Raw genomic sequence first — 26,652 nt, 5'->3', positions numbered from 1 at the left:
GTTGTTTGAGGATGCAACAAGCAGAGTGGATAAAGGAGAACCAGCTGATGTCATATATTTGGAATTCCAGAAAGCATTCCATATGGTGTCACACAAAAGGTTACTTCAGAAGCTAAGAGTTCACTGGGTTGGGGGTAATATATCAGCATGGATAGAGGATTGGCAAACTAATAGAAAACAGAGAGTCAGGATAAATGGATCATTTTCAGGTTGGCAAGCTGTAATTAGTGGGGTGCCGCAGGGATCAATGCTGGAACATCAACTATTTACAATTTATATTAATGACTTGGATGAAGGGACTGAGTGTAACGTAGCCAAATTTGCTGGTGATACAAAGATAGGTGGGAAAGCAAGTTGTGAGGAGGACGCAAAGAATCTACAAAGTGATATAGACAGGCTCAGTGAGTGGGCAAAAATATGGCAGATGGACAATAATGTGATAAAATGTCAGGTTATCCCCTTTGGTAGGAGAAATAAAAGAGCACATTTTTATTTAAATGGGGACAATTATAAAATGTTGTAGTACAGAGGGATCTAGGGGTTCTTGTACAAGAAACTCAAAAAGCATGCAGGTACAGCAAGTAATCAGGAAGGCAAATGGAATGCTGGCCTTTATTGCAAGGGGGATGGAGTATAAAAGTAGGGAAGTCCTGCTACAACTGTACAGGGCGTTGGTAAGACCACACCTGGAGTACTGCACACAGTTTTAGTCTGGACTTGTCCCCATTCCCGTGCCGAGGGGATTGCTAAACCAGACAGGGGGGGGCAACATTTAGGGACACTGATTCCCCACGAATTCCCATTCCCCTTCTTTCTGGTGGATAATGGAGGGGCCACTGTGTGTAATGTGCAAGTCAGTAAGAATTGTCAGCAAGCTCTTTCTAATTGGAGATTTTATTCAGTGGAAACTTTCACACACTATTGTAGATTTTGTACCAAAGATCAATTTAGGATTAAAGTAAAAGTTCATGACTTTATTGCAAACTAAATTTCTGTTGAGAGTTGCTGAATTAAGGGGCAAGATAACACACAGCGTTTCTTAAATGGACACTGCAGCCCTGAGAACACAATCAGCAATATATCCAGAATATTAACGTCCAGCCCAGTTATAGGGTTATTAACATCAGCAGAAACAAACCCCAGCTGTCAGAATGAACATGGTTCAGTTGGGATGTGATTAACAGCAGCAATAACAGCAGAGTCCAACCCCTGCAGTCACTTGTGAACTCGCTGGTGTGTCAGCAGGGTGGATGACTGAGCGAATCCCTTCCCACACTGGGAGCAGGTGAACGGCCTCTCACCAGTGTGAACTCGCTGGTGTGTCAGCAGGTCGGATGACTGAGTGAATCCCTTCCCACACTCTGAGCAGGTGAACGGCCTCTCCCCAGTGTGAACGCGCTGGTGTCTCAGCAGGTGGGATGAATTAGTGAATCGCTTCCCACACTCAGAGCAGGTGAACGATCTCTCCCCAGTGTGAACTCGCTGGTGAGCTACAAGGTTGGATGAACTAGTGAATCTCTTCCCACACACGGGGCAGATGAATGGCCTCTCCCCAGTGTGAACTCGCTGGTGTTTCAGCAGGTCGGATGACCGAGTGAATCCCTTCCCACACTCAGAGCAGGTGAACGGCCTCGTCCCAGTGTGAACTCGCTGGTGTTTCAGCAGGTGGGATGACTGAGTGAATCCCTTCCCACACTCAGAGCAGGTGAACGGCCTCTCCACAGTGTGAACTCGCTGGTGTTTCAGCAGGTGGGATGACCGAGTGAATCTCTTCCCACACTCTGAGCAGGTGAACGGCCTCTCCCCAGTGTGAACTCGCTGGTGATTTACAAGTTGGGATGACCCAGTGAATCCCTTCCCACACACGGGGCAGGTGAACGGCCTCTCCCCAGTGTGACTGCGTCGATGAATTTCCAGTTCAGATGGTGATCTGAATGCCTTCCCACAGTCACCACATTTCCACGGTTTCTCCGTGGTGCGGGTATCCTTGTGACTCTCCAGGTTGAACGATCAGTTGAAGCCTTGCCCACGCACACAACCCGTTTACAATTTCTCCGCGCTGTGAATGGTGCGATGTTTTTTCAGGCTGTGTAAATGGTTAAAGCTCTTTCCACAGCCAGTGCACTGGAACACTCGGGTGTGTGTCTCGGTGCTTTTCCAGTCACACTGATATTTGAATTCTTTTCCCACAGGCAGAACAGACAAACATATCTCCTTCCACTTTCAAAGGCCGATGATATTCAGGTCCTGATGAATCGATTGACTCCGTCAGATCTTGACGTGATGTTCGGTATGTGTTTCCTGTCTGAAAATCTCCCCTTCTAATACGCTGTAAAAGGAGGTAACAAATCTCATCTCTAAGTACAAGACAGAAATATTGAATAAATTCTTTCCTCTATTGTTCTTCCAAAGCTGTAAATCCCTGTCCCACACATTGTACCTCCTGCTGTGCTCAAATCCAAATCAACACACATTTCTAGGCTGTTTCTCCTCCACTCCCAGTTTTCACCACTAATTCTGGCTGGGTTCAGCAATACATTCACTAATACACTTCTTTGTCCTAAAAGAGTGGACTCTTGCTGGGTTCACTTGTACATTCACTGGTTCCCCTCCCTAGTGTGGTGATTCTGGTTGGGCTCAGTTCTACACTCACTGGTACCCCTCCCTCTCCTCCCCTGAAGGTGCTGACACTGGCCAGATTCAGTTCTACACTCACTGGTTCCCCTCCCTCTCCTCCCTTGAAGGTGCTGACACTGGCCAGATTCAGTTCTACACTCACTGGTTCCCCTCCCTCTCCTCCCTTGAAGGTGCTGACACTGGCCAGATTCAGTTCTACACTCATTGGTTCCTCTCCCTCTCCTCACCTGAAGGTGCTGACTCTGGCTGGGTTCAGTTCCCCATTTACTTGTTCCCCTCCCTCTCTCTCCCCTGATGGTGCTGACTCGGTTTCTGGTGCAGTGTGGAGGCCCCTTCAGGGAGCAGCGCGAACTGGTGCAGGAGGGCGACGGCAGTGAAGAGTGACGTCGTCAAGGTCCAGGTCAGTGATTGGAGTGTGGACAGATACAGCAAGAGCGGCGAGGTCGTGGCGAAGGAGCAGCGAGAGACTTTAGAGGGACATGATCGGGGCCTAGGGGAGGCGTGAATCGGGGCCAGGGACCCAGGGGCAGCCCACACTGCGAGATGTGTGCACACTAGGTCCATGCAGCAGAACTGGTCTCCAGTCGTCTTGGGTAATCCTTGCCACTGGACCAAGACCTAGCTCTGTCAAGCCCGTGTGGTGGCTGGTGTACAACGGCCACCACACATTAAAAAAATCCACGCAGAGGCATCTTCCACCCTTCAGGATGTAGTTCGGGTCCTTCATTGAAACACCTGTGGACTCATCCTTTTTTGGCGTGGAAGCAAGTCATCCTCGTTTCGAGGGACGGCCTATGGTGATTGTAGAATTAAACCCAGCCAGAGTCAATCACTGGTTTCCTCTCCCTCTCCTCCCCTGAGGTGCTGGCTATCTTAGATCTGGTCCTTTGTAATGAGACAGGATTAATAAACAATCTCCTACTAATGGATCCCCTTGGAATGAGTGACCATAGCATGGCTGAATTTCAAATTCAGATGGAGGGTTAGAAAGTTGGATCTCAAACCAGCATACTAAGCTTAAATAAAGACGACTACAAAGGTATGAAGGCAGAGTTGGCTAAAGTGGTCTGGGAAAATAGATTAAAGTGTAGGGTGGTTGATGAACAGTGACGTACATTTAAGGAAATATTTCACAACTCTTAAGAAAAATATATTCCAGTGAGGAGAAAAGGGTGTAAAAGAAAAGATAGCCATCCGTGGCTAACTAAAGGAATAAAGGATGGTATCCAATTAAACACAAGGGCATACAAAGTGGCCAAAACTACTGGGAGGACAAAAGATTGGGAAGCTTTTAAAAGCCAGCAAAGAATGACTCAAAAAATGATTAAAAAAGGGAAGATAGGTTATGAAAGTAAATTAACACGAAATATAAAAACAGATAGCAAGAGTTTCTACAGGTATATAAAAAGGAAAAGAGTGGCTAAAGTAAATGTTGGTCTCTTAGAGGATGAAACCGGGTAATCAGTAATGGGGAACATGGAGATGGCAGAAACGCTGAACAAATATTTTGTATCAGTCTTTACGGTAGAGGACATTAATAATATTCCAACATTGGATAGTCAAGGGGCTATAGGGGAGAAAGAACATATCACAATCACAATCACTCAGTGGTTCCCACTCTCTCCTCCCATGAAGGTGCTTACTCTGGCTGGGTTCAGTTCTACACTCACTGGTTCCCCTTCCTCTCCTCCCCTGAAGGAACAGTACGGATGGAGCTTTACTCTGTATCTAACCCTTGCTGTACCTGCCCTGGGAGTGTTTGATGGGACAGTGTAGAAAGAGCTTTCCTCAGTATCTAACCCGTGTTGTACCTGCCCCGGGAGTGTTTGGTGGGACAGTGTAGAAAGAGCTTTCCTCAGTATCTAACCCATGCTGTACCTGCCCCAGGAGTGTTTGGTGGGACAGTGTAGAGAGAGCTTTCCTCGGTATCGAACCCATGCTGTACCTGCCCTGGGAATGCTTGCTAGGACAATGCAGAGGGATCTTTGCTTTGTATTTAACGCGAGCTGTCCCATCCTGGGAGTGTTTAATGGGACAGTCGGTGGAGCTTTACTTTGTATCTAACTCTTGCTGTATCTGCCTGGGAATGTTTGCTAGGATAGAGCAGAGGGAGCTTTACTCTGTATGTAATCCGTATAGTATCTGCCCAGGAAATGTTTGATGGGACAGTGTAGACAGAGCTTTACTCTTTACCTAACCCATGCTGTACCTGCACTGGGAATGGTTGATGGACCAAGGTAGAGGGACCTTTATGCCATATCTAGAGCTTTACTCTGTACCTAAACCATGCTGTATTTGCCCTAGGAGTGTTTGATGGTAATTGCAGAGCAAGTTTTACTCTGCATCTAAACTGTGCTGCACTTGCCCATGGAGTAATTGATGGGAAGGTATAAAGGGAGCTATTCTCTATCTAACCGGTGCTGTACCTTCCCTGTTTGATGGGACAGTGCAGCGGGAGCATTACTCTGTGTCTAACCTGTGCTGTAGCTGCCCTGGGATTGCTTGATGGGACAGTGTAGAGGGAGCTTTACTCTTTATCTAACCTGTGCTGTAACTGCCCTGGGAGTATCTGATGGGACCGTATAGAGAGAGCTTTACTCTGTATTTAACTCGTGCTGTACCTGCGCTGGAGTGTTTGATGGGACAGTGTAGAGGGAGCTTTATTCTGTATCTAACCCCGTGCTGTACCTGCCCTGGAGTGTTTGATGGGACAGTGTAGAGGGAGCTTTACTCTGTATCTAACCAGTGCTGTACCAGCCATGGGCGTGTTGGCGAAAGAGGTTGAGGGAGCTATATCTAGGAGCTTTACTCTGTATCTAACTCATGCTGTACCTGCGCTGGAGTGTTTGATGGGACAGTGTAGAGGGAGCTTTACTCTGTATCTAACCCGTGCTGCACCTGCCCTGGGATTGCTTGATGGGGTAGTGTAGAGGGAGCTTTACTCTGTATCTACCCCGTGCTGTACCTGCCCTGGAAGTGTCTAATAGGATAGTGTAGAACATAAGCACAAACGAACATAAGAAATAGGAGCAGGCCATACGGCCCATCGCGCCTGCTCCACTACCCAAAACGATCATGGCTGATCCGATCATGGACTCAGGTCCACTTCCCTGTCCACTCCCCATAACCCTTTATTCCCTTTACCCTTTATTCCCTTATTGGTTAATAAACTCTCTATCTCTGTCTTAAATTTATTCAATGTCTCGGCTTCCATAACTCTCTGAGGCAGCGAATTGCAGATTTGCAACCCTCAGAAGAAATTCCTCCTCAGCTCAGTTTTAAATGGGTGGCCCCTTATTCTAAGATTATGCCCCCTAGTTCTAGTCTCCCCTATCAATGGAAACATCCTCTCTGCATCCACCTTGTCAAGCCCCCTCATAATCTTATACATTTCGATAAGATCACCTCTCATTCTTCTGAATTCCAATGAGTAGAAGCTCAAACTTCTCAACCTTTCCTCATAAGTCAAACCCCTCATCTCCGTGAACCTTCTCTGAACTGCCTCCAAAGCAAGTATATCCTTTCTTAGATATGGAAACCAAAACTGTACGGAGTATTCTAGATGTGGCCTCACCAATACCCTGTATAACCGTAGCAAGATTTTCCTGCTTTTATACTCCATCCCCTTTGCAATGAAGGCCAAGATTCCATTGGCCTTCCTGATCACTTGCTGTACCTGCATACTAACCTTTTGTGTTTCATGCACAAGTACCCCCAGGTCCCGCTGTACTGCAGCACTTTGCAACCTTTCTCCATTTAAATAATAACTTGCTCTTCGATTTTTTCTGCCAAAGTGTATGACCTCACACTTTCCAACATTATACTCCATCTGCCAAATTTTTGCCCATTCCCTTAGCCTGTCTATGTCCTTTTGCAGGTTTTTTGTGTCCTCCTCACACATTGCTTTTCCTCCCATCTTTGTATCATCAGCAAACTTGGCTACGTTACACTCAGTCCCTTCATCCAAGTCATTAATATAGATTGTAAATAGTTGGGATCCCAGCACTGATCCCTGCAGCACCCCACTAATTACTGATTGCCAACCAGAGAATGAACCATTTATCCCGATTCTCTGTTTTCTGTTAGTTAGCCAATTCTCTATCCATGCTAATCATCATCATAGGCAGTCCCTCGGAATTGAGGAAGACTTGCTTCCATTCTTAGAATGAGTCCTTAGATGGCTGAACAGTCCAATACGAGAGCCACAGTCCCTGCCACAGGTGGGACAGACAGTCATTGAGGGTAAGAGAGGGTGGGACAGGTTTGCCGCATGTTCTTTCTGCTGCCTGCGCTTGTTTCCTGCATGCACTCGGTGATGAGACTCGAGGCGCTCAGCGCTCTCCCGGATGCACTTCCTCCACTTAGGGCGATCTTTGGCCAGGGACTCCCAAGTGTCAGTGGGGATGTTGCACTTTATCAGGGAGACTTTGAGGGTGTCCTTGTAACGTTTCCTCTGTCCACCTTTGGCTTGTTTGCCATGCAGGAGTTCCAAATTAGAGCGCTTGCTTTGGGAGTCTCGTGTCTGGCATGCAGACAATGTGGCCTGCCCAGCGAAGCTGATCAAGTGTGGTCAGTGCTTCAATGCTGGGGATGTTGGCCTGGTCGAGGACACTAATGTTGGTGTGTCTGTCCTCCCAGGGGATTTGTAGGATCTTGCGGAGGCATCATTGGTGGTATTTCTCCAGCGACTTGAGTGTGAGGTGGAGCATGGCAGCAAGGAAGATTGAGAAGAGGATTGGGGCGATGACACAGCCCTGTTTGACCCCGGTCCAGACATGGATTGGGTCTGTAATGGATCCGCTGGTAAGGATCACGGCCTGCAAGTTGTCGTGGAGCAGGCGGAGGATATTGACGAACTTTTGGGGGCATCCGAAACGAAGGACGCTCCATAGACCCTCGCAGTTGACAGTGTCAAAGGCCTTTGTGAGGTTCAAATACACCACATCCACTGGTTCCCCTTTACCCACCATGTTTGTTACATCCTCAAAGAATTCCAGCAAATTTGTCAAACATGACTTCCCCTTCATAAATCCATGCTGACTCTGCCTGTCTGAATTATGTTTTTCCAAATATCCTGCTACTGCTTCTTTAATAATGGACTCGAACATTTTCCCAACCACAGATGTTAGGGTAACTGGTCTATAGTTTCCTGCTTTTTGTCTGCCTCCTTTTTTTAAAATGGGGCATTACATTTGCAGTTTTCCAATCTGCTGGGACCTCCCCAGAATCCAGGGAATTTTGGTAAATTAAAACCAATGCATCCACTATTCCTGCCGCTACTTCTCTTAAGACCCTAGGATGCGTGTCATCAGGTCCAGGGGATTTATCCGTCTTTAGTCCCATTATCTTACTGAGTACCACCTCCTTAGTGATTGTGATTGTGTTAACTTCCTCTCCCACATCCCCTCGCCCTGCCCCCACCGCCATAGCCCCTTGACTTTCCACTGCTGGGATATTTTTAGTGTTCTCTACCGTAAAGACTGATACAAAATATTTGTTCAGCGTTTCTGCCATCTCCATGTTCCCCATTTCTAATTCCCTGGTCTCGTCCTCTAAGGCATCAACATTTACTTTAGCCACTCTTTTCCTTTTTATATACCTATAGAAACTCTTGCTATCTGTTTTTATATTTTGTGCTAGTTTACTTTCATAGTTTATCTTCCCTTTTTTAATCATTTTTTGAGTCATTCTTTGCTGGCTTTTAAAAGCTTCCCAATCTTCTGTCCTCCCACTAGTTTTGGCCACTTTGTATGCCCATGTTTTTAAATTGGATATCATCCTTTATTTCTTAAGTTAGCCACGGATAACTATCTTTTCTTTTACATCCTTTCCTCCTCACTGGAATATATTTTTCTTGAGAGTTGTGAAATATCTCCTTAAATGTACATCAACCGTCCTACACTTTAATCTATTTTCCCAGTCCACTTTAGCCAACTCTGCCCTCAGACCTTTGCAGTCTTCTTTATTTAAGCTCAGTCTGCTGGTTTGAGATCCAACTTTCGCGCCCTCCATCTGAATTTGAAATTCAACCTTGATCACTCATTCCAAGGGGATCACGGAGTGCTATGATCACTCATTGCAAGGGGATCCTTTACTAGGAGATTATTTATTAATCCTGTCTTATTACACAGGACCAGATCTAAGATAGCCTGCCCCTGGTTGGTTCCGTTACATACTGCTCAAGAAACTCATCCCTTATGCACTCTATGAACTCTTAGTAGAACTATGTAGAGAGAGCTTTATTCTCTATCTATCCCATGCTGTACCTGCCCTGGAAGTGTCTGATGGGAGAGTGGAGAGTGAGCTTTGCTCTGTATCTATCTGATGCTGTACCTGCCCTGGGAGCATTTGAGGGAACAGTGTAGAGGAAGCTTTGCTGTATATCTTTCGCTTGCTGTACCTGCCCATTATCCCTACTCTCTGCCTCCTGCCATTTAGCCAATTCCATAACCAGGTCAATAACTTGCCCTCAATTCTGTTAGATAACAGACTCTTATGTGGGACTTTATCTCATGCCTTCTGGAAATCCATATAAATAAAATTACACCAAACTAATAGCGAATTATTTCTCCCATTGAATTATTTTTAGTTTCGCTTCTCTCACTGGTATTTTCCCAATAACTTCCCTGGATCCCAAGGCTAGGAGAGGCACTCTGGAAGGTATGGGGAGCTAGGACTTGTCCATGAGAGTAACCGAATGTATAAAAACTGAGTTAGTCTAGAGTGAGAAAGGAGCAAAGGCCCCAAAATGGAGCAGTGGGTAACAGAACATCAATTAGTCTCTTCCTGTCTTACAGAAATAAAGAACATAAGAAATAGCAGCAGGAGTAGGCCATATCGCCCCTCGAGCCTGCTCTGCCATTCAATAAGATCGTGGCTCATCTTTTATCTCAACTCCACTTTCCTGCACTATTCCCATATCCCTTGATTCTCTGAATTTACAAAAATCTATCCATCTCTACCTTGAATATACTCAGACTGAGCTTCCACACGCTCTGGGGTGGAGAATTCCAAAGATTCACTGCCCTCGGAGTGAAGAAATGTCTCATCTCAGTCCTAAATGGCCAACCCGTTATTCTGAAACTGTGACACCTGGTTCTAGACTGTACATCCAGGGGAAACATCCACCCTGTCAAGTCCTGTAAGAATTTTACATGTTTCAATGAGATCACTTCTCATTCTTCTACATTCCAGAGCATATAGGCCCAGTCTGCTCAATCTCTCCTCATAGGGCAACAACCGCCCCCAATCCGGTGAACCATCATTACACTCCCTCTATGACAAGTATATCCTTCCTTAGGTAAGGAGACCAAAACTGTACACAATACTCTCGGTGCGATCTCACCAGGTCCCTATATAACTGCAGTAAGACATCTTTACTCTTATCCTCAAATCCTCTTGTAATAAAGGCTGACATACCATTTGCTTTCCTTAATGTCTTGCTGTACCTGCATGTTAACTTTCAGCGATTTGTGTACAACGACACCCAGGTCCCTCTGAACATTTCCCCATCTCTCACCATTTAAAAAATACTCTGCTTTTCTATTTTTCCGACCAAAGTGGATAATTTCACATTTCTCCACATAATATTCCATTTTCCATGTTCTTACCCGCTTACTTAGACTGTCTATATCCCCTTGAAGTCTTTTTGCATCCTCCTCACAACTTATATTCCCACCTAGCTTTGTGTCATCGTCAAACTTGGATATTCATAGAAACATAGAAACATAGAAAATAGGTGCAGGAGTAGGCCATTCGGCCCTTCTAGCCTGCACTGCCATTCAATGAGTTCATGGCTGAACATGCAACTTCAGTACCCCATTCTTGCTTTCTTGCCATACCCCTTGATCCCCTTAGTAGTAAGGACTACATCTAACTCCTTTTTGAATATATTTAGTGAATTGGCCTCAACAACTTTCTGTGGTAGAGAATTCCACAGGTTCACCACTCTCTGGGTGAAGAAGTTTCTCCTCATCTCGGTCCTAAATGGCTTACCCCTTATCCTTAGACTGTGACCCCTGGTTCTGGACTTCCCCAACATTGGAAACATTCTTCCTGCATCTAACCTGTCTAAACCCGTCAGAATTTTTAACGTTTCTATGAGATCCCCTCTCATTCTTCTGAACTCCAGTGAATACAAGCCCAGTTGATCCAGTCTTTCTTGGTATGTCAGTCCCGCCATCCCGGGAATCAGTCTGGTGAACCTTCGCTGCACACCCTCCATAGCAAGAATGTCCTTCCTCAGGTTAGGAGACCAAAACTGTACACAATACTCCAGGTGTGGCCTCACCAAGGCCCTGTACAACTGTAACAACACCTCCCTGCCCCTGTACTCAAATCCCCTCGCTATGAAGGCCAACATGCCATTTGCTTTCTTAACCGCATGCTGTACCTGCATGCCAACCTTCAATGACTGATGTACCATGACACCCAGGTCTCGTTGCACCTCCCCTTTTCCTAATCTGTCACCATTCAGATAATAGTCTGTCTCTCTGTTTTTACCACCAAAGTGGATAACCTCACATTTATCCACATTATACTTCATCTGCCATGCATTTGCCCACTCACCTAACCTATCCAAGTCGCTCTGCAGCCTCAAAGCATCCTCCTCGCAGCTCACACTGCCACCTAACTTAGTGTCATTCGCAAATTTGGAGATACTACATTTAATCCCCTCGTCTAAATCATTAATATACAGTGTAAACAGCTGGGGCCCCAGCACAGAACCTTGCGGTACCCCACTAGTCACTGTCTGCCATTCTGAAAAGCACCCATTTACTCCTACTCTTTGCTTCCTGTCTGACAACCATTTCTCAATCCATGTCAGCACACTATCCCCAATCCCATGTGCTTTAACTTTGCACATTAATCTCTTGTGTGGAACCTTGTCGAAAGCCTTCTGAAAGTCCAAATATACCACATCAAATGGTTCTCCCTTGTCCACTCTACTGGAAACATCCTCAAAAAATTCCAGAAGATTTGTCAAGCATGATTTCCCTTTCACAAATCCATGCTGACTTGGACCTATCATGTCACCTCTTTCCAAATGCGCTGCTATGACATTCTTAATAATTGATTCCATCATCTTACCCACTACCGATGTCAGGCTGACCAGTCTATAATTCCCTGTTTTCTCTCTCCCTCCTTTTTTAAAAAGTGGGGTTACATTGGCTACCCTCCACTCGATAGGAACTGATCCAGAGTCAATGGAATGTTGGAAAATGACTGTCAATGCATCCGCTATTTCCAAGGCCACCTCCTTAAGTACTCTGGGATGCAGTCCATCAGGCCCTGGAGATTTATCAGCCTTCAATCCCATCAATTTCCCCAACACAATTTCCCGACTAATAAGGATTTCCCTCAGTTCCTCCTCCTTACTAGACCCTCTGACCCTTCTTATATCCGGAATGTTGTTAGTGTCCTCCTTAGTGAATACCGAACCAAAGTACTTGTTCAATTGGTCCGCCATGTCTTTGTTCCCCGTTATGACTTCCCCTGATTCTGACTGCAGGGAACCTACATTTGTCTTTACTAACCTTTTTCTCTTTACATATCTAAAGAAACTTTTGCAATCCGTCTTAATGTTCCCTGCAAGCTTCCTCTCGTACTCTATTTTCCCTGCCCTAATGAAACCCTTTGTCCTCCTCTGCTGAGTTCTAAATTTCTCCCAGTCTCCGGGTTCGCTGCTATTTCTGGCCAATTTGTATGCCACTTCCTTGGCTTTAATACTATCCCTGATTTCCCTTGATAGCCACGGTTGAGCCACCTTCGCTTTTTTATTTTTATGCCAGACAGGAATGTACAATTGTTGTAGTTCATCCATGCGGTCTCCAAATGTCTGCCATTGCCCATCCACAGTCAACCCCTCAAGTATCATTCGCCAATCAATCCTAGCCAATTCACGCCTCATACCTTCAAAGTTACCCTTCTTTAAGTTCTGGACCATGTTCTCTGAATTAACTGTTTCATTCTCCATCCTAATGCAGAATTCCACCATATTATTGTCACTCTTCCCCAAGGGGTCTCGCACAACGAGATTGCTAATTAATCCTCTCTCATTACACAACACCCAGTCTAAGATGGCCTCTCCCCTAGTTGGTTCCTCGACATATTGGTCTAGAAAACCATCCCTTATGCACTCCAGGAAATCCTCTTCCACCATATTGCTTCCAGTTTGGTTAGCCCAATCTATGTGCATATTAAAGTCACCCATTATAACTACTGCACCCTTATTGCATGCACCCATAATTTCCTGTTTGATGCCCTCCCCAACATCACTACATTCAGGTTGAACCTCCCTGGTCCGGCAACCTCCCTGGTCCGGCATCATTCCCTGGTGAAGGGTCGCGACCCGCACTGTGTCCCGGGACTGGCTGCTCCTCCATTCTCCTCCTCCCCCTGCCCCGCCACCCCCCCCCCCGATGGGTTGGAGAGGGAGTGAGGAGAGCAGCGGTCGACCGAGGTGCCGAAGCTGGGCCCGAAATGCTGTGCAGTGGGCTTCTGCACGGAGCATGCGCAGAATGCCGCCGGGTTGTTGTGCAGCATTTCGGGCCCAGCTTCGGCACCTCGGTTGGCCGCCGCACTCCTGGCTCCCTCTCCGGCGCCGATCCGACCGGGGAGGGGGAAACGGCTGGCCCTGGGACATAGCGGTCCCCCCACCCCCCGGGACACAGAGTGAGCCCCACCCAACCCCCCCCCCCCCCCCCCGAGATACAGGACACAGCGTGCCCCCCCCTCCCCCGGGGACACAGGACACAGTGTGCCCCACCCACCCTCTGGGACACAGGACACAGCGTGCACCCCCTCCCCCCGGGACACAGCGTGCGGCCCGACCTGGGGGAGGGGAGCACCGGAGGCGGCGGGGAGGAGCAGGAGCAGCCAGCCCAGGTCAGCAGTACACTATATTCTTGTTTAACTGTAATGCTTCTGTGCGGTTTGGTTTTGCTTTTGCTAACGGAGAGCTCTGGGCAACAGCTTCACGGCACCTCGTGTCAACTGGACTCTGACCTGGATTCCAGTGAATGGAGCAGAAACCTGTCCGGAAACTTTGCTGACAATGGGATTTTTAAGTTTGGGGTCTGCGTAATCTCCCGTGGTCTGGAAAACTCTCTGGTCCGGCACCGGTCAGGTTCCGAGGGTGCCGGACTGGAGAGGTTCAACCTGCGTAACATTTGGTCCCTTCAGCCCAATCATTGATATAGACTGTGAATAGCTGGGACCCAAGCACCGATCCTTGCGGTACCCCACTAGTTACAGCCTGCCAACCCAAAAATGACCCGTTTATTCCTATCCTCTGTTATCTCTTCGTTAACCAATCCTCAATCCATGCTAGTATTTTACCCTTAATCCCATGGGTCCTCATTTTGTTCAATAACCTCTTGTGTGGCACCTTATCAAATGCCTTCAGAAAATCCAAATACACCCCATCCACTGGTTCTCCCCTTATCTATTCTGCTAGTTACAACCTCAAAAACTAACAGATTTGTCAAACATGATTTCCCTTTCATAAATCCATGTTGACTCTGCCCAATCTTATTATCTAAATGCCCTGTTTCCACCCCCTTAATAATAGATTCTAATATTTCCCCTGCTACTGATGTCTGGCTAATTGGTCTGTAGTTCCCCATGTTCTCTCTCCCTCCTTTCTTAAATAGAATCCTAGAAGTTTACAGCATGGAAGGAGGCCATTTCGGCCCATCGTGTCCACGCCAGCCAACAAGAGGCAATCCAGCCTAATCCCACTTTTCAGCTCTAGGTCCGTAACCCTGCAGAATACGATACTTCAAGTGCACATCCAGGTACTTTTTAAATGTGGTAGAGTTTCTGCCTCTACCACCCTTTCAGGCAGTGAGTTCCATTCTCCCACAGCCCTCTGTGTGAAGAAATTTCCCCTCAAATCCCCTCTAAGCCTTCTACCATTTACTTTAAATTTCTGACCCCTGGTTGTTGACCCCTCTGCTAAGGGAAATAGGCCCTTTCTATCCACTATATTTAGGCCCCTCATAATTTTATATACCTCAATGAGGTCTCCCCTCAGCCTCCTCTGTTCGAAGGAAAACAACCCCAGTCTATCCAATCTGTCCTCATAGCTAAGATTCTCCACTCCCAGCAGCATCTTCGTAAATCTCCTCTGTACCCTCTCCTGTGCAAGCACATCCTTCCTGAAATTCGGTGACCAGACTGCACGCAGTACTCCAGTTGTGGCCTAACCAGTGTTATATTCAGTTCAAGCATAACTCCCCTGCTCTTATAGTCTATGCTTCGGCTAATGAAGGCAAGCATTCTGTTATGTATTGAATCCCTTGTAACCTGCATCATACCTGTCCACCAGAGAACCTACCTGTTGGAGTCCCAAGAGATCCCAGCATCCCTTGGGAGCACAGTATCTAAGCAGGCCACCCACGAGGTACCTGCACTCTGGAACTATAATAAAGGAGCTAAGGTCACACTTGCTCATTACACACAGTACTCGGTCTGACCATTTATTATGTGTGTAACACATTCTGTATGCGTTCTTAACCACCTTATCTACCTGGCCTGCTACCTTCAAGGATCTGTGGACATGCACATCCCTTTGTTCCTCTGCACTTCTTAGTGTCCTACCATTTAATGTGTAATCTCTTTCCTTGTTAGCCCTCCCCAAATGCATTACTTCACCAGACTAAATTCCATTTGCCACTGTTCTGCCCACCTGACCAGTTGATTGATATCTTCCTGCAGTCTGCAGCTTTCTTCTTCATTATCAACCACACGGCCTATTTTTGTATCATCTGCAAAGTTCTTATCATATCCCCTATATTCAAGTCTCGATCATTGATGTATACCACAAAAAGCAAACATTGGGGTTACATCAGCTACCCTCCAATCCACAGCAACTGTTCTAGAATTTATGGAATTTTGAAAGATGACAACCAATGCATCCACTATTTCTAAAGCAACCTCTTTCAAAACCCTAGGATGTAGGCCATCAGGTCCAGGAGATTTATCGACTTTCAGTCCCATTCATTATTCCAGTACTATTTTTTTTACTAATACCAATTTCTTTCAGTACCTCATTCTCACTGGACCCCTGATACTTCACTATTTCAGGGAGGTTTTTTGAGTCTTCTGTGAAGACAGGCACAATGTAGTTGTTTAATTTATCTACTGTTTCCTTATTCCCCATTATAATTTCTCCTGTCTTAGCCTGTAAGGGACCCACATTTACTTTCTCTAATCTTTTCTTTTTTACATACCTATAAAAGCTTTCACAGTTTGTTTTTATGTCTAGTTTACTCTCCTATTCTATTTCCCCTTTCTTTATCAATTTCTTATTTATCCTTTGCTGAATTCTAAAATCCTCCCAATCCTCAGGCTTACTACTCTTTTTGGCTCCATTATTATAGTCACTCTTTCCTAAAAGCTCCTTTACTACCAGCTTATTATCCTTTTCTCATTGCACAATACCAGATCTAAAGCAACCTGTTCTCCAGTTGGTTCCTCAACATACTGATCTAGTAAACTATCTTGTACACATGCAATAAAATTGTCCTCCACACCATTACTGCAAATTTGGTTTGCCCAGTCTATATGAAGATTAATGGTTTGTACTCTGCTCTACTTTACAACTACTGTTTGGGGGGGGGGACCTTATAAACAACACCCACCCATGTTTTCTGCCTCTTGCTGTTTCTTAGCTCCACCCAAACTGATCCTATTTCTTGATTTTCCGAGCTAAGATCCTTTCTCTCTACTGTCTTTATCCCATCCTTTATTGTAGGGGCTACATCGCCTCCGTTTCCATTTTGCCCATCTCTTTTAAAAGTGAAGTATTCTGCAATATTTAGTTCCCAACCATGTCTCCTTAATGGCTGTTAGATCAAACCTATTAAATTCATCTATGCAGCGGTTCAAGAAAGCGGCTCACCACCATCTTCTCAAGGGGAATAAGGGATAGGCAATAAATACTGGCCTTGCCAGTGACGCCCACATCCCATGAACAAATAAAAAAATGCTTTGCGCACAGATATTGTGCTTTTAGATTTGACTTATTTCTATTCTTCCCTGATGTCACCTTAGTCACTGAAGCCTTATTACCTTTGTTAGTTTCTCTGTCCCTTCCTGACCCACTCTGCTTATTTTTACCCAAAACTCTGCTCTGCTCTAGAGACTTGACATTTCTTGCTGCTTTTAAATTTACTCTTTCCTGAAACCTCCCACCCCGCCCCTTCATTAGTTTAAAGCCCTGTCTACTGCCCTAGTTATTCGGTTCGCCAGCACACTGGAGCCCATCCCAATGGAACAGTTCCCTCTTTCCCTGGTGCCAGTGTCCCATGAACTGAAACCCCTTAATCCACACCATTCTTTGAGCCACACATTTAAACCTTTAATATGTTTGTCCCGATGCCAATTTCCTCGTGGCTCGGGTAACAATGCAGAAATTATTACCTTTGAGGTTCTGATTATTTGGATCCTAGCTCCTCAAATGCCGTCAGCAGAACTCATTGGGGAAACTAAAGCTAGGAGGCATAGTCTCAGAATAAGGGGCAGCCCATTTAAAACTGAGATAAGGGGGAATTTCTTCTCTCAGTGGGTTGTAAATCTGTGGAATTCTCTTCCCCAGAGAGCTGTGGTGGCTGGGTCATCGAATGTATACGATGGAGATAGACAGAATTTTGAGCGATTAGCGAGTAAAGGGTTATGGGGAGCAGGTAGGGAAGTGGAGCTGAGTCCATGATCAGATCAGCCATGATCTTATTAAATGGCGGAGCAAGCTTGAGGGGCCAAATGGCCTACTCCTGCTCCTATTTCTTATGTTCGTATTAACCTCATTCCTGGTTCTACCCATGTCATTGGTTCCTACGTAGACAACTGGATCCTCCCCCTCCCATTTCAAGTTCTTCCCCAGCCACGAGGAGATATCCTTAACCCTGGCACCGGGCAGGAAACACAACGGTGCTATTGTTAGTTTGCACATCCTCCCTGCAGTCATTTTCCTCATGCGTACAGGCAGCAAGTATTTCATACCTGTTGGACAATGTCAAGGGCCGATGCTCCTTCATCACTACATACCTGCCTCCCGTCCCTGACCACTGACCAAACTCTCTGCCTCCTTGATGCCCCGCAATGTCTGCACCTCGTACTCCAGCTCAACAACTCTGAGCCGAAGTTTCTCGAGCTGCAGACACTTACAACAGACGTGGGCGCTCGGGATCGCCATGCTCTTCACAAACTCCCACATGCTGCAGTTACGGCAAACCACCTGCCCTGCCATGTCTATCTAACCTTCTTTCTTCAACAACTCTTGGACACCAACGGCTCTTCAGAACCTTTTTCCCCTTCACTTCCCTTTGATCCGATCCCTTCTTCCAATCTCACCCCCTGCTGTGTTTTTACTATCCCCTCTGACCTTCCTCTCTCTGACCTCGAACGATCGGTCCTCAGCAAAGCCCTGAGCTTCATCCCCTTACACCCCCACTTCGATTAATTTCGAGGTCGGACGATGCTGAGCTCTTTTTCCGTCGCCTTCGCCTCCGTGCCCACTTCTTCGGCCAGGAGTCTTCCCCCTGCACAGCTGACCCTTTCTCCTGTTTTCAGAATTCTCGCTCTACCTGAACCCCTCCCTCTGGCCGCTAGAGAAAACAGGGAATTATAGACCGGTCAGCCTGACATCGGTGGTGGGGAAGATGTTGGAATCAATTATTAAAGATGAAATAGCAGCGCATTTGGAAAGCAGTGACAGGATCGGTCCAGGTCAGCATGGACTTATGAAAGGGAAATCATGCTTGACAAATCTAGAATTTTTTGAGGATGTAACTAGTAGAGTGGACAAGGGGGAGCCAGTGGATGTGGTGTATTTAGGCTTTTTACAAGGTCCCAAGCAAGAGAGTAGTGTGCAAAATTAAAGCACATGGTATTGGGGCTAATGTGCTGACGTGGATAGAGAACTGGTTGGCAGACAGGAAGCAAAGAGTGGGAATAAACGGGTCCTTTTCAGAATGGCAGGTAGTGACTCGTGGGGTACCGCAAGGTTCAATGCTGGGACCCCAGCTACTTATAATATACATTAAAGATTTAGACAAAGGAATTGAATGTAATATCTCCAAGTTTGCAGATGACACTAAGCTGGGTGGCAGTGTGAGCTGTGAGGAGGTGCTAAGAGGCTGCAGGGTGATTTGGACAGGTTAGGTGAATGGGCAAATACATGGCAGATGCGGTATAATGTAGATAAATGTGAGGTTATTCACTTTGGTCGTAAAAACAGGAAGACAGATTGTTATCTGAATGGTGACAGATTACTAAAAGGGGAGGCACAACGAGACCTGGGTGTCATGGTCATCAGTCATTGAAAGTTGGCATACAGGTACAGCAGGCAGTGAAGAAGGCAAATGGCATGTTGCCCTTAATAGCGAGAGGATTTGAGTATAGGAGCAGGGAGGTTGTACAGGGCCTTGATGAAGCCACACCTTGAATATTGTGTACAGTTTTGGCCTCCTAATCTGAGGAAGGACATTTTTGCTATTGTGGGAGTGCAGCGAAGGTTCACCAGACTGATTCCCGGGATGACAGGACTGACATATGAAGAAAAACTGGACCGACTAGGCTTATATTCAATGGAATTTAGAAGAATGAGAGGGGATCTCATAGAAACATATAAAATTCTGACAGGATTTGACAGGTTAGATGCAGGAAGAATGTTCCCAATGATGGGGAACTCCTGAACCAGGGGATAAGGGGTAAGCCATTTAGGACCGAGATGAGGAGAAACTTCTTCACTCAGAGAGTTGTGAGCATATGGAATTCTCTACCACAGAAAGTTGTTGAGGCCAGTTCGTTAGATATATTCAAAAGGGAGTTAGATGTGGCCCTCGCGGCTAAAGGGATCAAGGAGTATGGCGAGAAAGCAGGAATAGGGTACTGAAGTGCATGATCAGATATGATCATATTGAATGGTGGTGCAGGCTCGAAGGGTCGAATGGCCTACTCCTGCACCTATTTTCTATGTTGCCCTCTCTAGTCCTCTTCATTGCAAGCTGCCAATGCGACATCGGCCATCTCACTGCTACTCACTCCCTCCAACCTCACTCCCTCTGAATTTGCAGCACTGCGCTCTCTCAGATCCAACCCCTACATTGTCATTAAACCTGTTGACAAGGGTGGTTCTGTTATTGTTTGGCGAACCAACCTCTACCTTGCAGAGGCTGATCGCTAACTCTCTGACACTTCCTCCTATCTCCCCCTGGACCATGACCCCCATCACCGAACATCGAGCCATCATTTCCCAAAATGTCACTGACCTTATCTCCTCTGGAGGTCTTCACTCCACAGCCACCAAATCTCATAGATCCCCAACCCCACACAGCCCGCTTCTACCTCCTTCTCAAGATCCACAAACAGGACTGCCCTGGTAGACCCATCATTTCAGCCTGTTCTTGCCTGAAATGAAACTTATTTCTTCCTATCTTGATTCTATTTTTTCTCCCCTTGTCCAGTGACTCTTCCGATGCCTTCCGCCGCTTTAACAGTTTCCTGGCCCCAACTTTTCACTATGGATGTCCAATCCCATGGCCTGAGGGCGCTCCGCTTTTTCCTCGAGCAGAGGCCGAACCAGTCCCCATCCACCATCACCCTTCCTCCTCCTCCGGCTGGCTGAACTTGTTCTCACATTGAACAACTTCTCCTTTAACTCCACTCACTTCCTCCAAATTAAAGGTGTTGCTATCGGAACTCATATGTGTCTTTGTTCCAGTCCTACTTGGGTCCCCTCTTTTTCCGGTAGATTGGTGACTGAGTTGGTGGCGTCTCCTGCTTTCGCCCTAAACTAGAAAATATCATTCACTTTGCATCCAATTTCCACCCGTCCCTCACCGACTCTTCCCTTCTTCGACTTCTGTGTCTCCATTTGTGAGGATAGACTATTGACAAACATTCACTATAAGCCCACCGACTCCCACAGCTATCTGGAATACACTTCCTCCCATCCCGCATCCTGTAGGAACTCCATTCCATTCTCCCAGTTTCTCCGTCTCTGTCGCATCTGTTCTGATGACACCACCTTCTGCACTAGTGCCTCTGAAATTTCTTCCTTTTTCCTCATCCAAAGATTCCTCTCCGCCATGGTTAACATGGCCCTCGACATGAACACCTCCATTCAGTCCGCAAGTGTGACCCTGAGCTTCCGGTCGCCTGTCACTTTAATTCTCCACTCGAAATCTGACCATTCCATCCTTGGCCTTCTACACTTTGACCTCTCCGTCCTTGGTCTCCTACACTTTTCCAATGAAGCTCAACGCAAGCTTGAGGAACAGCACCTCATCTTTCATTTAGGTACTTTACAGCCTTCTGGACTCAACATCGAGTTCAACAATTTCAGACCATAATCTCTGCCCATATTTTGTTCCCTTTCCTCCCTTTTTTTAAAAAAAATTTCTGTTTCCCATGGCAGCTGGTAATTATTTAGGCATTCACACTATATCTAGACTCATCTGTGCCATTACTATATCAGTTTGGCCCATCATCACTTTTGTCTCTTAAATCTCTTCTGCCTCCCACCCGATCAGAGATATTCCCTTTTGTTCTTTCCTCCCCTCCCCCTTTCAGGGTCCCAGCATTTCCTTAAGAATCTGTTACATTTGAAACTTTTGCCAGTTCTGACGAAGGGTCACAGACCCGAAACGTTGGCTCTGCTTCTCTCCACAGATGCTGCCTGACCCGCTGAGATTTCCATTCTTTTCTGTTTTATTTCATTAGTTAACTCATTATTTTTTATTATTTAAATGTTATTACTTAATTGTTTTATCTAATTTAGTTACTAATTAAATAAAGTAGTTATAAATTAGATTGTTTGTCTGACATCCAGTACTGGATGAGCAGAAGTTTTCTCCAAATATTGAGAAGACCGAAGCCATTATCTTTGGTCCCCGTCACAAACTGCATTCCCTAACCATTGACTCCATCCCTCTCCCTCGCATCAATCTGAGAGTGAAAAGACTGTTCGCAACCTAGGTGTCATATTTGACCCTGAAATAAGTTGAGCCACATATCTGCGGCATAACTAAAACTGCCTTTTTCCACCTCCGTAACATTGCCCACTTCAGCCCCTGCCTCAGCTCTTCTGCTACTGAAACCCTCATCCATGCCTTTGTTACCGCTAGACTTGACTACTCCAACTCACTCCTGGCCTCCTACATTTTACACTACGTAAACTTGAGATCATCCAAAACTCAGCAGCCCGTCCTAACTCGCACCAAGTCACGATCACCCACCACCGCTGCGCTCGCTGACCTACACTGGCTCACGGTTAAACAACGCCTCGATTTCAAAATTCTCACCCGTTTACAAATCACTCTTTTTCAGCCTCACAACCCGACGAGATGTCCGCGCTCCTCAAATTCTGCCCTCGTGAACATCCCTGATTATAATCGTTCCACCATCGGTGTCTGGCCCTTCACCTGCCTGGGCCCCCGAGCTCTGGAACTCCCTCCCTAAACCTCTCCCCCTCTTTAAGACGCTCCTTAAAACTTGCCTCTTTAAACAAGCTTTTGGTCACCTGCCTTAATTGTTCCTTTTGTGTCTGGGTGTTAAATGTATGTGTTGTGTCTGTAACGCTGCTGTGAAGCCCTTGGGACGTGTTGCTCCGTTAAAGGCGCTATATAAATACAAGTTGTGATTCCAGCAATTGACACTTTGTCAGCCCGCCGAGGGACAAAGCCTGTCTGACTCACCAACCAATCAGCGTCCTGCAGCACCGTGACGTCATTACCCCCTCCCCCCTCAGCAGTTTCTGCCCCAAGATGGCGGCCGTCGCCCACAGGCCTATCACCGGGAGAAAGCCCCGCAGCTGCCCCCCCCCCCGGGGCAAACGACGGAGCCGTAGGTTCTTGTTCGGGGCTTGAGGCCGACCCCGGGTGTTTAGAAAACCTCCCCGCCGCCGCTTCCTCCTCCTCCCCGCTCCGGAACCTTCTCTCCGCCTCCGGCCGTTGGGCGGTGCGCGCGCTCGAGGAACACGGTGACCCGGGCCCACGGCCTGATTGACAGGCACTTCCGACCAATGGGGAGCGAGATCGCGGGACAGTGGGTGGGCGGCTGACGGTGACGCGCGCTGGAACGTGTTGACGTCATGAAAAGTGCAGCTGTCATGACGTCAATGCAACTTGGTTCGCCTGCGCGAGAGAGGCTGGGGGTCAAGGTTGATGACATTCTGTGCTGACCCTTGACCGCCCTTGCTCCCCAGCGTAGACCAAGACAGGTTGCACATTCCAGCTGCTCACTGTGGGGGTTGTCAGCTGATCCCAGCCTGGGCTGCAGTTGGGGAGACTGCAGTTAACCTCAGTGCCCTGGGCTCCTGCTACTGATCAATGTCCACTCACCCCAGCACCAAAGGCCAAGTCTGCAAAGGGCATGTTTTTTGGACTGTGATGCCCCCAATGTTGAATAGGCTGCCAACAATCACTGCATACCCTCACACATTGGCCCTTTGGACGGGCACTGGAAGGCAACCAGTGACTGTGGAACTCCTCACTATAAAGGAATAGGAGGATAGGTTGATAGGGTGGGAGGAGAGTCGTGTGAAGTTTAAACCCCGACATGGGCCATTTGGGACGATTGGTCTGTTTCTGTGCTATACATTCTATGTAATACCATGAAAGGTCAAATCAAGGGAATCAGCAACAACAACAAAAACGCCTTTAATGTGTAAAACGTCCCAAGGAATTTCACGGAGTATTATAAGACAAAAACTTGACACCAAGACACATGAGCCGATATTAGGGCCGGTGACAAAGACATAGGTTGTAAGGACCATCTTAAAGGAGGAATGAGAGGTGGAGAGATTTAGGGAGCGAGTTTTGGAGCTGAGGGCCTAGGCAACAGAAGGTTGAGCGATTATCAGCAGGAATACTCAAAAAGACTAAATTCAGAGAGCAGATATCGGAGGTTGTGGAGCTGGAGGGCTGGAGAAGATTACAGAGATAGGGAGGGATGAGGACATTGAGGGATCTGAAAACAAGGATGAGAATTTTGAAATCGAGGCGTTGCTTAACCAGGAGGAACGTAGGTCAGCGAGCACAACAGCTTGAAAGATTAACAGCAGTACAAAATTTATAAAACATTCATCTATTCCACAATCATGGTACTCCAGCGATCTGCAGGGCCCTGCACTACAGAAGTGAACTCGCTGGTGTCTCAGCAGGTTATTGGAGCTTTTCTAGTTCTTCCCACAGTCTGAACATTTAAAAGGTCTCTCGTCAGTGTGAGCTCGCTGGTGTCTCAGCAGGGTGGATAACAGAGTGAATCGTTTTGAACACAGGGAACAGGCAAAGGGCCGAACCACAGCGTGATAGGTTCCCGTGTCTGCTAAAGCTCTTCCCTCAGTCAGAACACCTACAGGATCTCTCATTAGTGTAAACCCGCTGGTGTGCTCATCGGTTGGACGGATCACTGAAAACCTTCCCATTCATGCAGCAGGTGAACAGCCTTTCTCTGGTGTCTCCAACTGCCAGAAGCTTTTAAAACCCTTCCCAGTCGGAACATGGCAACGGCCACTCGACAGTATGATCAAGCTGATGCGCCCGCAGGTTGGGTGCATGCACGAATCTTTCCTGCACAGGGGGCAGGTAAATGGCCTCTCCCCAGTGTGAACTCGCTGGTGCTTCAGCAGGTGGAACGTATGCGCCAATCCCTTCTGTTGTGTATCTGAAAAGCATGCACTCCCATGTTTCGCCACCAGGGAGCACATCCCCTGAAGTCCCAAGGGATCCCAGCATCCCTTGGAGCGCTGTATATAAGCCGGCCCCTAAGGCCTGTTCCTCACTCTGGAGTGTCTTAATAAAGACTAAGGTCACTGTTACTAAAACCTCCCTATGTGCAGCCTCATCTGTGTTAGGAACACAGTACCTTCCTGCAAACTGAGCAGGAGAACGGCATCTCCCCGGTGTGATTGTGTCGATGAGTTTCCAGCTCAGACGGGTAATTGAATTCTTTCCCAGTCCCCACATTTCCACAGTTTCTCCCCAGTGTGACTGCGTTTGTGTTTCGCTAGGCCAGAGGATAGGCTGAATCCTCGTCCACACACACAACACGTGTACGGTTTCTCCCCGTTGTCAACGCTGCTTTTTGCTTCCATGTTATGTTTGATGATATTCAGGTCCCGCTGAATAGACTGACCGATCTTGATGTGATGTTGGAGTTAAATTTCATGTCTACAACTCCTCCCCTTCTACTAACCTGTAAAATGAATATAAAACAGGTAAAAGGGAGTGTGAGAGAACCCCCAGAAAAACACAATGGCTGGTTGTAAAATTGAGCGTAATGAATTGGGGAATTTGTGGGGCAGGCTCCAAAAAAACAGTCACCATAAAAGCTGCCAGATTGTCACTAAAATCCCAACTGCGCACTAACATTCTTCAGCGATATGGGGATCGGGCAGGAAAGTCAAATCGAAGATCAGCCATGGTCTTATTGACTGGTGGAGCAGGCTCGAAGGGCCGTATGGCTGACTCCTGCTCCTAATTCCTATGTTCTTATGGAAGGGAATCTGCCACCCAACCTTTCCCGTGACTTTTACCACCTAGAAGGAAAAGGGAACACCATCATCTGCAAGATCCCCTCCAAGTCACACACCATCCTGACTTGGTCATATATTGCCGTTCTTTCATCGTCACTGGGTCAAAATCCTGGAACTCCCTCCCTAACAGCACAGTGGGAGTACCTTCACCACACGGACTGCAGCGGTTCAAGTAAGCGGCTCACCACCACCTTCTCCAGTATAATTAGGGATGGACAGTACATGCTGGCCTTGCCAGCGACGGCCATAGCCTAGAACAAATAAAAAATCTGTATATGTGAAATGGATTAAAAGTCTCTACAGAAATGCTTGTTCCTAAAACAAACTTGCATTGTGCGGACAGGGTGTGTTTAACCAGAAGCCGCCTCCCTGGACAGTCCCACATGGGCAATTGTTGGTCCCTCTGGGCCGAGAGCCCACCTCCCCAGACAGCCCCACATGGGCAATAGTTGGCCCCACTGAGCCCAGCTTCCTGGACAGCCCCACATGGGCAATTGTTGGTCCATTGGGCCCAGAGCCCACCTCCCCGGACAGCCCCACATGGGCAATTGTTGGCCCCACTGAGCCCAGCTTCCTGGACAGCCCCACATGGGCAATTGTTGGTCCATTGGGCCCAGAGCCCACCTCCCCGGACAGCCCCACATGGGCAATTGTTGGTCCCACTGGGCCCAGAGCCCACCTCCCTGGACAGTCCAACATGGGCAACTGTTGGTCCCACTGGGCCCAGAGCCCACCTCCCCGGACAGCCCCAAATGGGCAATTGTTGGTCCCACTGGGCCCAGAGCCTACCTCCCCAGACAGTCCCACATGGGCAATTGTTGGTCCCACTGGGCCCAGAGCTCACCTCCCCGGACAGCCCCACATGGGCAATTGTTGGTCCCACTGGGCCCAGAGCTCACCTCCCCGGACAGCCCCACATGGGCAATTGTTGGTCCCACTGGGCCCAGAGCCCACCTCCCCGGACAGCCCCACATGGGCAATTGTTGGTCCCACTGGGCCCAGAGCTCACCTCCCCGGACAGCCCCACATGGGCAATTGTTGGTCCCACTGGGCCCAGAGCCCACCTCCCCGGACAGCCCCACATGGGCAATTGTTGGTCCCACTGGGCCCAGAGCCCACCTCCCCGGACAGCCCCACATGGGCAATTGTTGGTCCCACTGGGCCCAGAGCTCACCTCCCCGGACAGCCCCACATGGGCAATTGTTGGTCCCACTGGGCCCAGAGCTCACCTCCCCAGACAGCCCCACATGGGCAATTGTTGGTCCCACTGGGCCCAGAAGTACTGGGGGTTAAACCCAGCAGCTTCTCCTCCATCCCCACTCCCGCTCAAACTGCTGCAACACCCAGAGCCCCACAGGAGGCCCGGGAGCGCCTCCCCCCCCGCACCCAGCGCCCACCCCGGGACAGAGCAGCCGTCCCCCGGGCCCGTCATCGGGAGAAGGCCCCACTCGGGGAAAGGCCGGAGCCGCAGG

At 47.7% G+C, this 26,652-nt stretch overlaps 1 protein-coding gene and 1 long non-coding RNA gene across 2 annotated transcripts in view; one reads left to right on the top strand and one right to left on the bottom strand.

Moving 5' to 3' along the window:
* The first annotated feature begins 2,189 nt into the window (after positions 1 to 2,189).
* Positions 2,190 to 26,652, top strand: part of LOC139273852 (zinc finger protein 229-like) — a 67,135-nt gene continuing 42,672 nt past the window's right edge. Inside the window, exon 1 of the mRNA XM_070890927.1 lies at positions 2,190 to 2,290. The gene's annotated coding sequence lies outside the window, so the exon portion shown is untranslated. The remainder of the gene's footprint in view (positions 2,291 to 26,652) is intronic.
* The window catches only part of LOC139273854 (uncharacterized), a 42,270-nt gene continuing 38,922 nt past the window's right edge, over positions 23,305 to 26,652 (bottom strand). Inside the window, exons 2-3 of the long non-coding RNA XR_011595410.1 lie at positions 25,325 to 25,431; positions 23,305 to 24,840 (exon numbers count right to left, since the gene is read on the bottom strand). This is a non-coding gene — a long non-coding RNA (uncharacterized lncRNA). The remainder of the gene's footprint in view (positions 24,841 to 25,324; positions 25,432 to 26,652) is intronic.

This window comes from Pristiophorus japonicus, chromosome 9 (genome assembly GCF_044704955.1).
Source record: "Pristiophorus japonicus isolate sPriJap1 chromosome 9, sPriJap1.hap1, whole genome shotgun sequence".
Lineage (NCBI taxonomy): Eukaryota > Metazoa > Chordata > Chondrichthyes > Pristiophoridae > Pristiophorus > Pristiophorus japonicus.
The sequence above is the reverse complement of the archived record's forward strand: the minus strand, read 5'-3'. Positions and strand labels throughout refer to the sequence as shown.